Genomic DNA, 14,614 nt, shown 5'->3' with positions numbered 1-14,614 from the left:
GAACACTCCAGGATATCGATGGGAGCCCAGGCACCGTCTCTAAATGACTGACCGCCCGCCCGTCCTCTCTCTCTCTCACCACACTTTCCTAGGAGTTCAACCCTACATCCCCAGATAATTTCTCTAGCATTGTCCTGTACAGGGCAAAGGTGGAACCTGATAAAACGCTGCAGTAAAAAGTTTGTGTGTGTGTGTGAGAGAGAGAGACTTGCAAGAGAAGACTGGAACCACTCCTATGACTCCCTCTCATATCTACAGAATAAGTCACACTCCTCATTCCACTGTAATCCTCACATTAACATTGCAGTCCATGTCAATCTCAGAGGGTCATACGGACACTGACAGCAGTGGTTCCAGTCTTCCCATGCGAGGGCCAGGATTCAAATTGGGTGAGGGGGCTTGATGTGGATATCTTCTGGAAATGACTTAGAAATGTAGCATTCTTTTGTCAAAGCTGGGAACTGTCTGTGCCTGTGAAGATTTTTTCTATTCCACAGTGGTGACACTGATATTTAGTATCTGCTATTTCGATACAGAAACCAATACAAACAGTAGATCAAAGTGTTTGTGCCTTACCAAGAGTAGAGGTCCAATTGCTATTCTGAGACTAGGGCTCTCCTTCCCCTCTCAGGATTTGTCTGGGTATATTATTGGTTTGTTATTAGATTTGTTCAAAGTCAAAACAACTTCTTGTTGTAACAGATCTGTCAAAAACTCTTCAATGCTTCCAACAACAATTCTGTCTCTTATGAATTCTGATTTCCAAACTCCGTTTCATAGTTTAAAATTCTACAGTGCCTAAATACTGCTGCATTTCTAGTTTTGAAACTTTTGATACTGTAGTAATTCAATGTTATTACTTTTGTTCAACTTCTAAGATTATTTTGAGTGTTCATTAGAACAACATTTATTATGTTCTTCTAATTATCTAATTCTAAATTATAGCAATGCTGCATTATTTTAACTCTCTTAAAACTTTAAATTTAGCTAAATCACAATGCTGTAGTTTCTGTACAGCTTACTACAACTCCAGCCAAATATTTGTGGCAGAATTAGTGATTTCCCATCCTTGTTAAGTAAAATTGTGGTTGTCCTTCTTTCTGCTGCACAGGTGCAGGTTTCCCACTGTTTTGAATGATTTCCTGCTTTCCATGACCTCTAAGATAATGTGTGCTCTTTCCACAATTTTCCAAGTAAAAGACTGTGGTTACAGTTTTCATAAATCTTACCGTCAAAATTGCAGTTTAAACCGTTAATCACCAGTTCTAATCAAAAGCTTAAGAGACTTAGAATGAATCCTGCTTATGATACTGGATCTAAAAGTCTATTTAGTTAACAGTGATATAGGATGAGCCACTAGTCAGTCCTAACAAGGAGGCATTTAGCTTAATAAGGTGCAGTTTATTGCATAAAAACAACAATTACAAGTTACCTTAGCCAGTTGGACATCATAAATAAGACTATCATGAGGCAGGGACAATATATTGGTCATCAGCATCTTACCTCGACTTTGTTTTTTCATCAAGACCAAATAACATCATCAAATTGAATGGAGTGTAATAAACTCCCCAACGTTACCCAATTATAAACCTTTACTTCCTAAACACTAGCAATCGCTTTGGGATACCTTGATGAATGCAAACCATGGATTATTAGCGATTATATACCATACATTGTATACAAATATTTCTTTGTTGCTGGCAGGAAATGGCTGTTACCTGTATTGTATAGAAGTTCAAGTCTGAAACCTGCTTAGAGTAGTTAGTGCAAGAAATTTTAGTCCACAGTTTTATTGATGATCTTCAAAGTACAATATTAAATGCTGTGAGGTACCTATAACTTACTTCGCATGGAAATTTTCACTGCATGGTGCCAAAATTTTGATTATGTTTAAGTAGTACCAAATACTTAATTGAAAAGAGCAAAGCAAAAACAAACACAAACAGTGCTACAACCATACATAAGAAAGAAAGTTTAAAAAAAGATTACGTTTCTGATCTAAAGTCGAGTCAAAACATCTCCAACATTTGTTCTACAAAAGTTGACTCTTCACCATCACCTATACTTTTTGTTATAAACTTTAGATAAGTATACATGTTAGAGTGCCAAATATATTGACTTCCATATAACAAGCAGTGGCAGCTATTCATTCCAACTGCTTTTTCCTATCTACTATCCATGGGATTTTGTACTGGAAGTTATTGCACTTTGTTCTTGCTGTATCTCCTTTGTGAGATCGGGGATTGATGTGTGAACCATATGTGTATGTACATAATCAGATTGAAGAAGCATGAAAGCATAATTCAGAGACTAAACCAAAAGGGATAAATTTCAATATGTAGTTCAATATCAAAACAAATACAGACGTTAAATCAAGAGATTAGAAGAAAGGCAAGATTGTGAGGGACAGAAATTCTCCAACAGTAATTAAAATCTGAAGGAATGAGATTCTACACATTAAAATTGTACTTACGGTGAAATAGAGGCATCCCAATTTATGTGTGCTGTATTCAGTGGGTGCAGCACAACTTCGTACAGGTATGTCACATCATTTCATGCAGTTTATTAACAAGTCTACAGATGGGATATCAGTGTAAAGGTCTGGAACAGCAGAGCATTTCTGACAGCAGACATTCAGATTTACATAAAAAATTATGAATTAGGAGCAGGAGCAGGTCACTCAGCCCTGTTATGCTATTCAGTAAGCTCCAGGTCGATCTGGTTATTCTACATTCTGCTAACCCCAATGACCTTTCACCACTTCGCTTACCAAGCTACAATCTACTTCCCTCTTAATAGCATACTCGGATCCATCCATCCTTTGGGGAAAAAAAACTTAAAAAGACTCAAGATCGTCTGAGAAAAATGTTTCCATCTATCTTTTTTTTTCAATCACTCACAGGATGTGGGTGTCTCTGGTTAGGGCAACATTTTTCTTTCCCATCCCTAATTGGCCACATTGCTGTGGGTCTGGAGTCAATCGCAGGCCAGATAATAGATTTCTTTCTCTGAAGGGCATTAATGAACCAGATGGGTTTTCCCGACAATCAGCAATGGATTCATAGTCACCATGAGACTCTTAATTCCAGAATTTTATTGAATTCAAATTCCAGCATCTGCCTTGGCAGGATTTAAACTCAAGTCCCCATCTTATCACACGGGTATTCTGGATTAACAGTGTACTGATAATGCCATTAGGCCTTCACCTCCTCCAGTAGGTGACCCTATGTTAAAATAGTGTCCCACGAGTTCTAGATTCTTCTACAAAAAGAAGTAACTTTTCTGCATGTATCCAATCAAAAAAGGCTGCATACTCTATAATGTGCTCATTACAGTTTCATGACTGTTTGACCAAATTTAGCACTAATGCCATTTACACATCTGGTGCTGCCAACATAATGAGTTGGATCTCAAACAACAGAGAGCAGGAAAAAAATAGACAGCTTAGTGGCATAGATTCAAGACAACAATCTCTCCCTCAATGACAACAAAACAAAGGAGTTGATCATCGATTTGTGAGAAAGTGGAGGACATGGCCCTGTCTATATCAATGGTGCTGAGGTGGAGGCGGTCAAGGTGCTGGGAGTAAATATCACCAACAGTCTGTCCTGGTCCATCAAGGTCAATACTAAAGTTAAGAGAGCACCAATGCCTCTACTTCCTCAGAAGGCTAAGAAAAGTCTGCATGTCCAAAATGATTCTTACCAATTTTTATAGATGCACCATAGAAAGTATCCTATCCGGATGCAACACAGCATGGTATGGCAACTGCTCTGCCTAAGACCGTAAGAAATTACAGAGTTGTGAATGGAGCCCAGTCCATCAAAAAACTAGCTTTCCTTCTATTGGCTCTGTCTACATTTCCCACTGCCTTGGGAAAGCAGCCAACAGAATTAAAGACCCCTTCCATCTCAGTTATACTCCCTTCCATCCTCTTTCATAGGGCAGAAGATTGAAAACACGTACTGACAGATTTAAGAGCAGTTTCTTCCACACCGTTATCAAACTTATGAACGGATCACTCACACATTAGAGTTAATCTTTCTCTGTGTCTTCTCTGTAGCTGTAATACTATATTCTACATTGTGTTCTAGTTCCCTGATGTACTTATGTAAGGTACAATTTGTCTGGTTGCCAAGATCTCTCTTGACCTGAAATTTCACAATCAAGCTGTCTCTTAGTCTTCCAAACTCCAGCAGATACAAATCTGCATTTCTCATAACAGAACCTTTCCTCATTAGACAGCTCAACCATTCCATGTATTCGTCTGGTAAACCTTCTCTGAACCATTTACAATGAATGTTCACCTTTCCTGAAACAAGGAGACTAATGCCTACAGTACTCCAGACATGGTCTCACCAATACCCTGTATAATGGAAGCATAACATCTCTACTCTTGTGTTCAGTTTTCCTTGCAATTAATGCTAAACATTAAACTCTATGTAGTCACTATGTGTTGCTATTAATGTGCTAATTGAACAATGAGCACTGTTAACCTCACCATTATTTCTATCTCAAAATCCAGACCACAGCGTCATTGCTCATTAGTTCTTTATCAGTTAAGCAGAGAACATTGTTACTCTGACAAATAGAAGCTTCACACTGCCAGAACATTGTCTGTAAAATTTTGCATTAGACATAAACTATTAGAAAAATGCATGGGGATGACAGTTACAGATGATCGCTGCCTAAATTTGTCCTTTTCTGCTGTGTTAAATTGCTTCAATAAATACTCAATCTAAGGACCAATGTATAGAAATTAAACGTTCCTATGGTAGACAGCATGCATGCTTATAAATAATGTTGGGAGAGATAGTAGTAGCATCTGCTATCTGAGCACTGACACACTTGTTTCATGATCGACTGAAGTTGTACCCCACATAATAAATCTGGAGTTATAAAAGACTTTTTTCTAAATCATCCAACAGCATTCAACTAAATGCATTTTAGAGCGAGAGTGGGACGAATATGTAATATTTCACATTGATGCAAAGTGATTTTGTGCTTTAACCTACAAGTGGCAGTGTAACTGTAGCCTAAGGTGAACTTGATTTGCTATTAATAGGATCACCTTTCTGTCCTTGTTTATTAGCTAGGCTGTTATCGCCATAAACTGCCTGTCTCAGCAAGTTTATCAACTTATTTTTCTTACAGGTTGAAACTGGACCTCTGAAAGAGAGTTGACCTTTTGTTCTCTGCACTCACCTTTCAGGACTTCATCACAATGACTGTCTAGAAAGTCCCCATTTGACCTCACCTACAGATCTGTTTGTTATATTTTTACTTTAGGTCAGAAAGCATCTCTCATACATTATTAATTTCTTTCTAGCAATGAACTGAACCTGTGACCATAAACAAAAATTGCAAAGAAAACAAACTACTTTGTGAAATGAATCTACCTTTCACAAGAACTTTTCTATTCAATTGCCTAAACATCCTGTGTAAACCAGTAACACCCCATGAATTTCCTTTCCCTCTCCACTGGGTGTATCTCTGATGAGGTGTAAGTGAGGACTGCAGATGCTAGAGATTAGAGTTGAGAGTGTGGTGCTGAAAAAGCACAGCAGATCAAGCAGCATCCGAGGAGCAGGAAAATCAACATTCCTGATGAAGGGCTTTTGCCCAAAACATCGACTCTCCTGCTTCTCGGATGCTGCCTGACCAGCTGTGTTTTTCCAGCACCACACTCTTGACTCTGATGAGGTGTACCACATCCTTGACTAAAACTGTGTTGCTGGCCTTGGTGTCATTTTGTAAAGGAATTACGTCTCCCTCGGGAGCTGTGCCAATACTGAGTGTTGCAACAGAGGCCTTAGGCAGCTCTATCACACCCCATACACTGACTGCCCTGCTTCAATGGCAGCCAAAGTATTTACATTCCACCATTCTAAGTGGCAGGGCTATGGTGGAAATAAGAGGCAGACATCTGACTTCTCTCGACAGATGCTGCCAGACCTATTGAGCTTTTGCAGCAATTTCTAATTTTGTTTCAAATTCACAGCACCTGCAGTTCTTTCAGTTTTCAGTTCTAAGTCAAGACGGTATTTAGTTTGAATAGGAACTTGTAGGTGGTGGAGGTTCCATGCATCCTCTGGTCTTGTACCTCTAGGTGGTAGAGGTCATAGATTTGGAAGTTACTGTCAATGGAGTCACGGTGAGTACTGTGTTGCATCTGGTACATAGTACACTGTGCTGTTACTGAGATTCACATTCATGCCATGGAAGTACCGGACAATGACCATCTCCAACATGAGGTCATCAAACTACTTCCCCTCAAGATTCTTGGAGTTACCATTGACTAGATACACAACTGAACTAGTCATAAAACTACTGTGTCATCTACAACAGGTATCCTATTGTGACTAAATCAACTCCACACTCCCCAAAACCCGTCCACCATTTGCAATGCACGAGTCAGGACAAATGGGATGCTCTTCACTTACATGAATGAGAACAGCTCTAAAAACACTGAAGTAATCACTTATTCTAATATTAGTGCACAATGGCAGCAGTGCGTACCATCTACAAGGCAAACAGCAGTAACTCACCAAACCTTCTTTGAGAGTAACACTTAAACAACCTCTGCCACATCAAAGGACATAGGTAGTAGGTGCAAGAGAAACCATCATCTTTATATTTCCTTCCTGATTTTGAACTACAACATTATTCACATCAACACTGCATTAAAATCCTGGAAATAATGCATTTCCACCTTCACCCACTTCCCCAAACAGCATTGTAAGTACCTTCAATATAGAGACCACAACAGTTAAAGAAGGGAGCTCACCAAAAACTTCTCAAAAGCAAGTAACTATGGGCATTAAATGCTGGTTTTGCCAGCAACACCTACATCCCAAAAAAAACCCAAGACATAACATTCCCAAGTATTTATACCTGATGAAGGGCTTATGCTCGAAACGTCGAATTCTCTATTCCTGAGATGCTGCCTAACCTGCTGTGCTTTGACCAGCAACACATTTGCAGCTGTGATCTCCAGCATCTGCAGACCTCATTTTTTACTCAAGTATTTATACATCCAACTATCAAAAGGTGAAATTCATGTCCTTTGTAAATGTAAAGCACACTTAGTTGGAGGCAGTTTGTTTGTCGAATATGTGACACAATATGCACCAACAATGCCTCTTGACTTTCTTGAAACAAAATGGAGATAATAGATGAGGTAGAATGAATCTATGTTCTAAATCACACTTGAAACATTACAATGCCATTCAATGTCACTGATAGAAAGGAAACAGTTGAATTTTTCCATAAAATTTGGGAATGTCACAAAAGGATACAGTTTGTGAAATTACATTCCATACTGTCAGAAAGAAGATTATGGCCTCTAGATAAAATCAGAGTGAAAGCAGCAGGAACATTGTAATACACCTATTAGAATGTTCTGGTCAACTGTGACAAAGAAAGATAAATTCCCTTTAATTGCAGCACTGAGTGGCAGCAGGAATACTTGCACCTCCTGTAAAACCTCACGGCAGTCAGCTACACAAGATATCAATGACAGTTTTATAAGGAACTTGTCAACTCTCTCAACAGCTAGAACATTTCATACTAAACCAAATGAGGGGATTGTTGCATATGGGCTTGAAAACATTGAGCACCACATACCATGATGATGATGTCATGTGGAATTGTGGGTAAAACAGAATAGAATTCACAGGAGTGAGGTCTAAGATCTTTCCTAAAGTCTCCACCACAAATGCCTATCACATCAATGTAACTTGTATCTGGTTGTTCACAAACAATAAACTTCATCTTGTTAACTCTAAGAGGGAAGGGAGAGATTTAAAAAAAAAAGCACCCGAGCTACAAATCTTCGCACAAACTTTGAAGATTTACAAAATGACATGAGGGACTTTTGTTTTACACAGAGGGTAGTTCACATGTGGAATGAACTTCCAGAGGAAGTGGTGGATGTGGGTACAACTACAACATTTAAAAGACCATTTGGATAAGTGCGTGAATAGGAAAGGATTGGAGGAATATGGGTCAGGAGCAGGCAGGTGGGACTAGTTTCGTTGAGATTTATGGTCAGCATGGACTGATTGGACCAAAAGGCCTGTTTCCATGCTGCATGGCTCTATGAATCTTCTAGATACAGAAAGAAGTAGATCACCTCTACTATACCAGACCAGGCCGGCCCTTGTAGTTTCCTTAATTTTAAGAGAATGGTGAGAGCAACCTTCATCCTGAGCAACAGCTCATACAATATTGTGAGACTGCATGTCCATACAATAGAGTTCAGTCAGAAAGATGAATAAAAACATTGGTCCAAAAGGTATATTTCTAAAGACAGTCATAAATGACAGAAAAATAAACAGAGAGTTACAAAGTTTTACAGAGGACTTCCAAAGCTCAATGACTAGACAACTGAAGGGGTGGCCATCTATGACTGGAAAGCTAAAACATTCAAAAGATCAGAATTGGAGTACAGGTAACTTGAAAGGTTGTAAAAAAAAATTCCAGAAACAGGAAGAACAAGATCAAGGAGATTTATGAAAATAAATACGGTAATTTTAAAAATCAAGGCATTGCTCAAGCAACTGCCAATGTTGGTCACTGAGCACACACCTGGTTCTTCAGTATGCTTGATGTAAATTAGGGTAATAGTATTAATAGAGTTTCTGATGATCACAGAGGACAGAATCTTAAAATTTTAGCTATAAATGCTTCAGACTTATAAAGTCTAAAGATAACAAAAGCAAAGGGATTCACCCGATGAGCTGAAGCAGGGATAAATTGTGTTATGAGCAGTGCTTGGTCAAAGGGCAAAACAACTTGAGAAGGAGCAGGTGCAGTAAAAACATTTGATGGTCTTGACATTAAATAAAAACTTGCCCATGTGCAACTTTAAAGAATATATTACTTTCTAATCCATTATCCACCCTACTAAGAATTTGTATGGCAGTGAGAAGTCAGCCTTATACAGGCACATAAACCTCATCTTTGCTGTATTCTTAAAGCAACATTTGATAGATTTTGCTTCCCAGTTAATATTAACAAACAAAGAGTTCATGACAGAATAGCATTTGAGTTTAGCAAATCTCTTCGTCAACGCTCAGAGTAAACTGTTTCATAAGGGTGAGAGTGGCTTTACTATCTAGAAAATTCATTGATGTGTTTTGTCCCTTTAAAAGGGTAAGTTACGTAGATTGGAAAGTGTAAGCACTGGGTGCAAGTCACAGATGCAGCAACTGAAAGTCTTTCTCTTTGAGAACTTAAAAATATGTCATGGCTTTCCTTCATGCATTTTGGCTTTTTCATTTTCACTTTTCAAAAAAAGCTCTTTGCATATTTATTTGATGTTCATTGTTGCATGTTTTGTCACATTGCTGATGGCTGTAGCTGCCATCTAAATCTGGACCGTGGGGATGACACGAGGTGTGCTTTTCTCTCTTTTTACCTTTCCTACAGAAGCAAATAAGGAAAAGTGGAATAAAAGAGAGGCAAGTCACTTACACAAGAAGCAAATTTCACCTCCTCTTGCTCAAGTTGTTTTGCTTTTACATTGAGCACTGCTACTACGGTATGTCGGAAAAGATTTGTTCTTGCAATTTCCCTGCATTAGGAATGCAGTGACAAAGTTGTGCCATTTTCTTCGGCCTGACATTTCAAGCATGATTCATGACAGTGACTGCTTTGCCTTTGGCTGTGAAGTTGATAGACAGCCTTGAACTTCTACACTACTGGATCACTCCAAACATCTTCAAGGGATACTCATATCAAAATAGATCCGCATCTTACCAGTGTTGCCAAGTGACAAAATAAGTTGTTAAGAAGGGCCATAATTCCAGAACATTCCTGGTGCAAAAGCAACAGAAGTAGCATGAAGGATGTGGCAATTTTGAAAAAAAAAAGTAGTTTATCCGCTCCCACTCCTGGGGTAGAAAGCATCATGATAGCAGATATTGCATTATTTAGATCCCTATGCTACAACCTTTATGAACAACATAATCTATCATGACATGAAGCTGATGAAATAGACAACATCATGAATGAGACTATTACATTGATAAACTATTTCATTTCTGGCACTTCCAGCCTTTTTTGGAGGGGGAATAGGACTGGGAAAGTGGATATTAGATGACAAAGGATATTGTATAACATTTGAGACAGAGGGAAAAAAAGGGAATATCATGAAATATACACAGCAACCAGCAGCATTGTACAATACATCATCATTACATTGCGATAGAAGTTTGAGTATTTGGATAAATCTAATAAGAGGCATTAGGAAACCAATCTTAAAGTAAACTGTATTCAATGAAAGACTTCTTGCAAAAGAAAAAAGTCTTGCCTCCCTGAAAATGAGTCAACGTCAATGAAAAAACATCCAGGTGATGATGAACAGTGGATTAGCAATGATAATGCTCCAAGTGCAGATCCTAATCGTGTCCTGAAGAACAAACCAATCATTCTTTTTGAAATTTATTTGTTGCCACGGAAACAATTTGAAGAGATACGATATGAGCCTACATTTCTAAAATACATAAGAATTATAGAAGGAAATATGAACTAAAAGGAATCTGAAGTAGATTCACAACGAATGACGATCCAGCTTTCACTGTCACTACATCCCCTCATCAGTGATAATGACGACAACAGTTTACAAATCTTATTTGACTAAAAGTGACAAGCAATTCATGGATTAGATCAATAACTGAATTAACTGATGTATTTTCTACCAGCATTTTTTTCTCAGTAATTTATTCTTCTTCTTGAAAGGTGTTAATTATAGAGTCATAGAAATATACAGCATGGAAACAGATCCTTCGGTCCAACCTGTCCATGCTGACCAGATATCCCAACCCAACCTAGTCCCACCTGCCTGCACCCGGCCCTCCAAACCCTTCTTCTTATTCATATACCCATCCAAATGCCTCTTAAATGTTGCAATTGTACCAGCCTCCACCACATCCTCTGGCAGCTCATTCCATACATGCACCACCCTCTGCGGAATTAAACTCCATCTGCCACTTCTCAGCCCATTGGCCCATCTGGTTCAGATCCTGTTGTAATCTGAGTTAACCCTCTTCGCTATCCACTACACCTCCAATTTTGGTGCCATCTGCAAACTTACTAACTGTACCTCTTATGCTCACATCCAGATCATTTATGGAAATGACAAAAGGTAGAGGGCCAGCACTGATCCTCGTGGCGCTCCACTGGTCACAGGCCTCCAGTCTGAAAAACAACCCTCCACCACCACCCTCTGTCTTCTACCTTTGAGCCAGTTCTGTATCCAAATGGCTAGTTCTCTCTGTATTCCATGCGATCTAACCTTGCTAATTCCTTTCTTGTGGAGTGGAAGAAAAGGAAACATTGGAAGGAGGGAAAGCTTTTCAGGTCTAGGTATCCCTCTAGTGCCCTGTATATGTAGTGATTAATTTTCCAAGTGTGAAACCAGCACAATCATGATCTCACCAGAAGTTCACATAGGTTCACTTTTGACAGAGGTCCCTGGATAACAATCAGGAGCCTAAAATTGGTTGGTATCTGCACCCTAACGCAGGAACATTGAAGCAAAACTGTACTCCTATGACTGCAACCCAAAACAAACCATTTTGGCATATATCAGAGTCAATAGCTGTAACATCTCACGCAGCTACTCACTGCCTATACTCACTGAATTATTCACACAAAGGGGGAAAGAAAAATAGGTTGAGACAGGGATTATTGTAATGCTGGGGACCCTGCCAGTCACTGTGAAGATAGTAAAGCAGACTGAAGATCAGAAGTCCTGCCCCGAGCATGAACCTGAGCCTATAATTTTCAGAGGGAAATAATGGGGGAAGCACTGTATTAACATAGAACATTACAGCGCAGTACAGGCCCTTCGGCCCACGATGTTGCACTGCCCTGTCATACTAATCTGAAGCCCATCCCACCTACACTACTCCATGTATGTCCATATGCCTGTCCAATGATGACTTAAATGCACTTAAACTTGGTGAATCTACTACCGTTGCAGACAAAGCATTCCATACTCTTACTACTCTCTGAGTAAAGAAACTACCTCTGACATCTGACTTATACCTATCTCCCCTCACTTTAAAGTTGTGTCCCCTCGTGTTTGCTGTCCCCATACTTGGAAAAAGGCTCTCCCTGTCCACCCTATCTAACCCTCTGATTATCTTGGATGTCTCTATTAAGTCACCTCTCAACCTTCTTCTCTCTAACGAGAACAGCCTCAAGGCCCTCAATCTTTCCTCGTAAGACATTCCTTCCATACCAGGCAACATCCTAGTAAATCTCCTCTGCATCCTTTCGAAAGCTTCCAAATCCTTCTTATAATGCGGCGACCAGAACTGTACACAATACTCCAAGTGCGGCCATACCAGAGCTTTGTACAGCTACAGCATACCCTCCTGGTTCCGGAACTCAATCCCTCTATTAATAAAGGCCAAAACACTGTATGCCTTCTTAACAACCCTGTCAATCTGGGTGGCAACTTTCAGGGATTTGTGTACATGGACACTGAGATCTCTCTGCTCATCTGCACTCCCAAGAATCTTACCATTAGCCCAATACTTTGTATTCTGATTACTCCATCCAAAGTGTATCACCTCCCACTTGTCCACATTAAACTCCATTTGCCACCTCTCAGCCCAGCTCTGCATCTTATCTATGTCTCTCTGCAACCGATTACATCCTTCGTCACTATTTTGATTATGTTTTGTAGAGGCAGCTGCTCATATAGATTTGCAGCTTTTTCCATTCAAATGTGATTGTTGCGGCCCACGTGTGAGAAATGCCAAGTGCATGGATTTGACTAGGTAGGAACAGCTATGGGTATGTTACGGGTTTCTTTGAACAGAAGAGTATCATTTACAGAGGTAATGTGGTTCGGGATCTTTCGGGATAGTTAAAGGTAGTTATCAATATGCATAAATGTGGATGGACTAATTGAAACTATGAAGCTTACTGAGACTATCAAAAGGGTGAAGAGTAACTGTCAAAAGTAGTTGTCAAGGCATTTAAAACTCTTGCTGTATAAATTTTTGAGATACAACATCTAGAGTGTTTTTTAAAAAAGCTTGTTTTTTTCATGTTTCTGTTGGTTCAGAGCTATAAGACCAATTTCATAATCTTCCATTATCATCATAGGCTACCTGTGATTTCATCAATTGACTTCATGTGAATAGTGACTCTTGAAATGGGACTGGGAAGTTCAATGTTTTTAAAAGGGATTATGTGTTTGAATGAAACATTTGTTGTTACAAGGGATTATGCAACTGAAGAAATGTAAATGTAGTGCAAGGGTTTTTATCAGTGAGACTGCCTTCATAGAATTAAAGAACTGTTGCTAGGTAGTACGACACTCAGCCCATTGTATGTCAGCATCTTCTCCAAATGAGTATTCCAAATGACTACTGCTATTCTCCTGCCTTCCCTTAGCAATCCTACACATTGTTATTTGAAAAGGAATCATCTAACTCTCTCAATATCTCCATGAAACCTACCTCCCTCAGACTTTCTGCCGGTGAATTCCAAACCCTAACCACTTGCTTTGTGGAAGAAAGGTTTTTGCGTCACTTTTGCTGCTGTTACTAATCATTTGTAAAACTACACCCACTCATCTGTAATCTTTTCACAAGTGGAAAAGGCTGATTTCTCCCTCCAGAATCTCAGAATTTTGAATTCTTCAATCTGACCACCTCTTAGCTTGCTTTTCTCCAAGAACAATCCCAGTTTCCACAATCCTTCATTTCTGGAATCACTCTCATAAATCTCTCCTGTGCTGTCTCTTGTATATTTGTAACCTTTCAAAAGTTTGACAGCCAGAAATGGATACGATGCTCTACATCAGGTTGAACTACAGATGTATACACATTCAATGTAACCTCCTTGCTCCTTTATTTTGTGTGCCTACTGATAAAGCCTTGGATAACTTATGTTTACAAATTGCTTTCTCAACCTGTCCTGTAACCATTACAAAATAAAATCCAAGGTCCAACTGCACATGCACTTCCCTGTACCCTTTATTTGATACAGTCTCTCTAATGTTCCCTCTACCAAAATATATTACCTTACACTTTGCATTGATCTTCATCTGCCACCTATCCACCCACTCCATCCACTTATCTGAAGTTCTACACAATTCCCCTTTCAGTTTGCAATGGTTTCAAATATAGTGCCATCTGCAAATTTTGAAATTGTGCTCTGTACACTAAGGTTCAAATTATTACCATATATCACAAGAAGCAAAGGTCCCAAGTAATTTTCTCAGAGAAATTCCATTGCAAGTCTTCCCCAGCTTGAAAAAAATCCTAGAATCAAATTTATAGAACAGGAGGGCATTGTCCCATTGTGCCTGTTCCAGCTCCCAAAAGAGCCATCCGGCCAATTCCATTCTCCACTCCTATCTTCCTAGAACTTTAAATAGTACTTAGAGAGTAATACTGACCATTACTCGCTTTCCTGTCATTCAGTCAGTTTTTAAAATCCTTTTTTGGAAAGCAATATCTGCAATGGACACTTGGAACTTTGGATTAAACTTGGCTTGGGCTGGTACTATTTTAGCATATGTGCTAGAAAGGGCCATAGATGTGTGTTGAGGGTATGGGTTGACATGGGTCGAACGAGGGGTTCTGGG

At 39.2% G+C, this 14,614-nt stretch overlaps 1 protein-coding gene across 3 annotated transcripts in view; it reads right to left on the bottom strand.

Annotated features, from left to right (window-relative positions):
* The window catches only part of arap2 (ArfGAP with RhoGAP domain, ankyrin repeat and PH domain 2), a 309,350-nt gene that overhangs the window by 114,331 nt on the left and 180,405 nt on the right, over positions 1–14,614 (bottom strand). The gene's annotated exons all lie outside the window — the stretch shown is intronic.

The sequence above is a fragment of the Hemiscyllium ocellatum genome, chromosome 1 (assembly GCF_020745735.1).
Source record: "Hemiscyllium ocellatum isolate sHemOce1 chromosome 1, sHemOce1.pat.X.cur, whole genome shotgun sequence".
In the NCBI taxonomy this organism is placed as follows: Eukaryota; Metazoa; Chordata; class Chondrichthyes; order Orectolobiformes; family Hemiscylliidae; genus Hemiscyllium; species Hemiscyllium ocellatum.
This window is presented reverse-complemented; position numbering and strand designations above follow the sequence as displayed.